The sequence below is a fragment of the Marmota marmota genome, unplaced genomic scaffold (assembly GCF_001458135.2).
Source record: "Marmota marmota marmota unplaced genomic scaffold, marMar, whole genome shotgun sequence".
Lineage (NCBI taxonomy): Eukaryota > Metazoa > Chordata > Mammalia > Rodentia > Sciuridae > Marmota > Marmota marmota.
In genome coordinates this window covers 44,506,207-44,512,195 of record NW_025999842.1, presented here as the reverse complement: position 1 = coordinate 44,512,195, position 5,989 = coordinate 44,506,207, and positions in this window count along the sequence as shown.

Genomic DNA, 5,989 nt, shown 5'->3' with positions numbered 1-5,989 from the left:
TTTTTTTTTTTTTTTTTTTTTTTTTTTTTTTTTTTTTTTTTTTTTTTTTTTTTTTTTTTTTTTTTTTTTTTTTTTTTTGCAGATGGTCCACTTTACTGGCATCTCTTAATTCCCAGTGTCTCCATTTCAGTTTGGCTTCACCTTCACAACTTCACACATCACCCTCTCAGAGACAATCTGCAGGGATTCTGACCCTGCTACACTTTGCCTAGCTTCCCATGCCCTCCTTTGAAATCCCAGTGGAAGCTTTCATGACCCTCTATCTTTAGCAACCTACTTTCCTGAAGAACCAGAACCACATTGGATGACACCAAGGTCTATCGTCAGCTTATACAGTACCTGGGCTCCCTGGGATCATGGCTACAGCAGCCTCTAGTGCAAGGGCAGTTGGGAACATTAAAACAACTTCCTAAGCCCCTTCCCATACTCTCCTTTGCAAGCCAGGGGCCCCTTGTATCTTTTCTCAAAGGAATTTTCCCTTTTACATACTTGAGCCTGCAATGAGAGTAGTTTTGCAAATTCCTGAGATGTCTTCAGCCATCTTCTGTGTTGTCTTTATGAAAAGTGCTTAGCATCTTTGGCTGTAATCTCTTTTAACAATCATGTCTTCTTTGACCCCAGTTTTAAATGCACTTATGTACTTTTATGGCCAAACTGAAGGTTTTAAAAGTTCTTCAGCTGTATTTTCTGCTATTGATTTTCGTAGTAAGCCCATCTAAAAGCTTCCAGCCATATCCATACCATAAACTGAATGCTGTGCTGCCTTGAAATTTCCTCTGCCGGATTAATTAGTCCATCACCTTTAACTTCAGCCTCACACAAAGTTGCAGATGTGGGCAAAATGTTGACAAGTTCTTTGCCAGAATGTAACATATGTTGGTCTGTAGTCTAATTCCCAATAGAGTCATTTCCCTCTGTTATTTCATGAGCACAATCCACATTCCTATTGGTATTCTGTTCTGATCTCCCACCAGGATCACTCATTAAGCTCTGCTTACAACAATCTAAGGCTTCTTCAGCCTGCATCCCCAACTTTTCCAAACACACCCAGCAAACTAGCACCAAAGGTTTCTGAACCACAAGGTCAGGCTAGTCACATCAATGACATCACTTCTCAGTACCAATTTCACTACCAGTGTCAGTCAGCTTTGCATTGCTGTGACCCAAATGCTTGACAAGAACAACTTAGAGGAGGGAACATTTATTTTGGCTGATGGTTTCAGAGGTTCTGTCTATGCTTAGCTGGTTTCATCACTTTGGGTCCAAAGTGAGGCAACATGTCATGGAAGAACGGCATGGCAGAGGAAAGCTTCTCAGGACATGGAGACTGGGAAGAAATAGAGAGAGGAAAAATGCACACTTCTGGGGCCTGCCCCCATGACCCACTTCCTCCTGCCAGGTCCTACCTGCCTAGAATAAATTCATTAGCATTTTTTAATTGTGGGCAAAATTTATCTCAGGAAAACATTTGTACTCTTATAAGTTTTAGTACTAAAAATAATGAAAATATGAACTTAAAAAAGGAAACAGAAATAGAGGAATGTTATGTTTTGGGCATGAAACATTCCCAAAGACTTATATGTTGAAGTCTTTCCCCCATTGCATTAATATCCAGAAAGAAGGTTATTGGGAAGTGATTGGATCATGACCTCTTCAGTGGATTAATCCATTGATAGATTATTTGCCAATATTAGAGGGAGGTGGTAGAAACAGTAGGAGGTGGACCTTAGTTGGAGAAAGTAGGTCAGTGGGGTAGTTCCCTGGAAAGGTATGTCTGTTCCTAGCCCCTTTATTTCTCTCTTACTTCTAGGCTGCCATGATATGAGCAGCTCTACTCTGCCATGTCCTGCTACCAAAATGTTCTGCTTCAGTCATGTCCTAAATAATGAAGCTGACCAACCATGTCCTGAAACCTCTGACAGCATGTGCTAAAATAATTTTTTTCTCCTCTAAGTTGATTTTACCAGGAATTTTGTCACAGTGATGAAAATCTAACAAAAGGAATAATATACTAAATAAGAAAGTCAAAGTAGAATTGATAATCCAAACATATCATTTTGTTGTAAACATAAATGCACAAAACAACAGGTAAATCTTGGAAAAATTTCATTGATAAAATGATATAAAAAAAAGAATAAAAAGTAAAAACAACTATAGATATTAAATAAGTTAATATTACTAGGCAACACCATACTGATAAATTTGAAAATCTCAATCACATTAGTACCTTGGAACATGCCAATCTTTATGCAACAAGAAAAACCATCCTGCATCCTTTCATTCTCTACAAGATCACACTCTTTTAGTGTCACTGGAGTATTTACCATTATTGGACATGTAAATTTTTTAAAATTTATTTTCTTTTTTCTCTTCTGAGAACATAAGTTCCTTGAGAATAGGGTTCTGTGCGTCTTTATTGCCCAATGCACATAGAAGAGGTATGTATTGGGTATCAGAAAGAATCTTAGGAAAACAAAAACTTAGAATCACAAAACATATACAGTAATCATGGAATTAGCTTACTATTTCCAAGACATGACAATTTGCTTTTGAGCATTTTCAACTTTCAATAAATAAAAACTCTCCATATTATATAAAACCCTTGATAGTCCAGAAAATGATGACCAGATACTCAATTATATAAATTTCAAAATTTATACAAAGAATGAATTTACAAATTCTTAAAATCAGAAGAGGTTCATGTGAAACATACTAATATACCAGTGGATGGATACTGGTTTTGAAATAGATGAGTATACTTTGTCTCATAGTTACTAGAGTGCTTTAAAAAATAGTGGTAGTTAAAATAATTATGTAGAATTTATTATTACAAAAATAATTAGGATTGGTTTATCCAGACCCTGTCTCTTAAAAAATTAAAATGGGCTGGGAGTGTAAGCTCAGTGCTACATCGTCCCCTGGGTTCAATTGCCACCACCGCAGAAAAATAATTAAAAAAAAAACAAAAAACATGAAGCCAGGTGCAGTGAGTGGCATGTGCCTGTAATCCCACCAGCTCGGGAGGCAGAGACAGGAGGATTGCAAGTTCAAAGCCAGCCTCAACAACAGCAAGGTGCTAAGCAACTCAAAGAAACCCCGCCTCTAAATAAAATACAAAATAGGACTGAGGATGTGGCTCAGTGTTTGAGGGGCCCCTGAGTTCAATCCCTAGTACCTGTCCCCGCCCCCCACCCCCCAAAATGAACACTTTGGTGTAAGCATATGCCTTCAACCTTGGAGAGGTGGTCTGTTACTTTCTCATCAAGACATTGGCCCACTTTGTTTCCTGCTTTACTATTAATCACTTCCAGAATGATTCATCTTTATATATTTCTATATATATTTCTTTGAAAAAAAAAAAAAAAAGAACAGTCTTGCACCAAGGTTAAACTGGCAAATCATAACATTGCTCTACATTGGTACACTTCCCAAAATCTGTATTATTCATTTGTGCAGCAGACATCTGTTGTCTATATCTGCCAAAAATCCATTTCCCCTTCTTTTTGAAATGGTGCCCTGAAATTACATTGGGAAAGCTATTCCTTTTCTATGGATATGACCATGAAAATGTTAATCCAAGTGTCCCCATTTTCCTTGGCCAGGGGATAGACATGTGACCCAAATCAGATTCGGGGTTCATGTGGATTGCAAAAAAAAAAAAAAGTGGAAAAAGCGGTTGGTGCTGATTAATCCCATCTGGCTTTAACTGTCCATTTGTTTCTATTATCCCAAGATACAGTTTGGTTCCTGACTTTAGACTGACTCAAAGGTGGTTTAAAGGTGTCCATATTCTTCAATCCTACTTTCTTGTGTGTGTTGAGATGGGTTGATTCCTGTGTCTTGCACTTAAGGAATCCTAACTAATGCACACTTTCTATCCATTTGAATTTTTCCATATATAAGTTTTTCCCCCCAAACTCAGAAACTATAGCCCTAATTAAACAGACAAATGAGGTAAGGTTTCTGACCAACACCAGCCATCTGGTTTATTTTTCTTATGAGATGTTGGATCTATTCACAGGATATGGTTAAGATCAGATCACACCTAGAATGTGGTTACTGATGTCAAATGACTGTCATCACTCATATTCCAAATACAAGTAGTTATTTCTTCCTAGCCAATCTCTACCCATTTAATTTCTTTTTATTATTTTGCTGTACAGAGTAGGACCTCCAGTACAAAATTCAACAGAAGTGGTACTAGAAGATATCTTAGTCTTTTTCCTAAAGAGAATATATCTGTAATTTCATCAAAAAATATTATATTTTTTGAAGGTTTCTAGTAGATAACTTTGACAGGATGATGCTTTTCTATTTCTACTTGCTAAGAGTTTGTAATTATTATTATTATTATGATTATGATTGGGTATTAAAATATTAAAAATATTCTCTGTACTTATGGAGATTATATGTTTTCTTTTCCTAATTTCTTAATGTGGCAAATTGCAGTGATGGAGTTTCTAATATAAAAAGTAGAATTCCTAATATGAAAATATCTTTTGGTATAGACACTCCCAACTTAGTCATAAGATACTCACCATGGGATACTCCCAATTTAGTCACGGTACACTCACACACATGCACACACAAACACAGGAGCATGGGCAGATTCCATTTGCTAATATTTTATCTAGAGGGTTTATAGCCTACATGACATCCACCTATAATTTTCTTTCCTTATAGTATTTTTGTATGATTCTAGAATGAAAGCTATATTGGTCTCAGAAAATGAGACACTAGAGGAAAATTTCTTATTTTTCTGTCTTTTAAAATAGTTTGTATGATTTAGGGTTCATAATTTACTTGAAACAGTAATTCCCAAACTTCAGCATGAATCCTTGCTTATACATATTCATTAGCCTCACACCCAGAGTTTCTAATTTAGTATGTATGAATTGAACTTGAGAATTCACACCTCTAACAAGTGCTTTTGTTCTGAGAACTAGAATTTTAAAACTACCTTAAAATTTGGGAAAATTGATTTCTAAAATCCACTGGACTGATTTGCTTGGTTTTATTAAGTGGTGGATGGATTTTAAACTATTCACTAATATTATGATGTAGCTCTTGTTAAGGTAACTTTGACATCCATTTTGGTGAGATTTCTCTAAGAAATGGTCATTTAGTCCAGGGTTTCATTTACATTGACAGTTATTCAGGACATTCTCTTATAATGTGCTAAGAGCCAAGTATATGATGCATGGCATTTTTGGTCAAAAGGTGATGCCAGCTAGCCATTGAGATGATATGATTATGTTAAGATTTGCATTCATATGGATATTGGACTCCTGCTGTTCACCTAGGCCAGCTACAGGACTCCTGGAGAGTTCCCATTGGTTGGGGAAGTACAGTAGGAGGGATTTCCGGGGGAGGAGCTCTCTCTGCGGGTCTGGGAGGAGGCCGCGTGGGTGGAAAAAATCTTCCCGGGCGGTACCGGACATTGGCGGCAGTTTCAAAAAACAAACTTTGTTCCTGCTTGAGTGGCTCATGATTTTCTGCCCAGCCAGACTGCGGCAAGTGGTGGCCCATACGGGGAACGCCTGAAGCTTGGAGGTGAGTAAAATTGCTCGCCCCTGAGAGAAGGCAACAAAATGGGTGACCATTTCAAAAAACAATGTGTTCTCGTTTTGATTTACCTTGTTTTTGTTTCAAGCTGCCTATCCCTAGAATTTTCTCAGGCAAACTGAGAAAAATGGTTGGCTCAAGGTTTGAAGTTGTTTGGCCCTGAGAAAGAGAAAATTGATACAATTATTCTTTGTTCGGTTTTTGTTTCATTCTGCTTCGGTTTTGTTTTATGCTATCTTATTGGGTTGCATTACCTTTATAGTAGATTAGAAACTAGTAAAAAACAAACCGAAAGACTGTTAAGTAAATTGTTAGAGGTCCAGACTATGGTAGAAAACATGTTAGGTCAAGCGAAAGAGAAGGTCTCTCAAGCTAGTCAGACAGAGGAAGATTTGAAGAAAGAAAGCTTAGAGGAAAAACAACC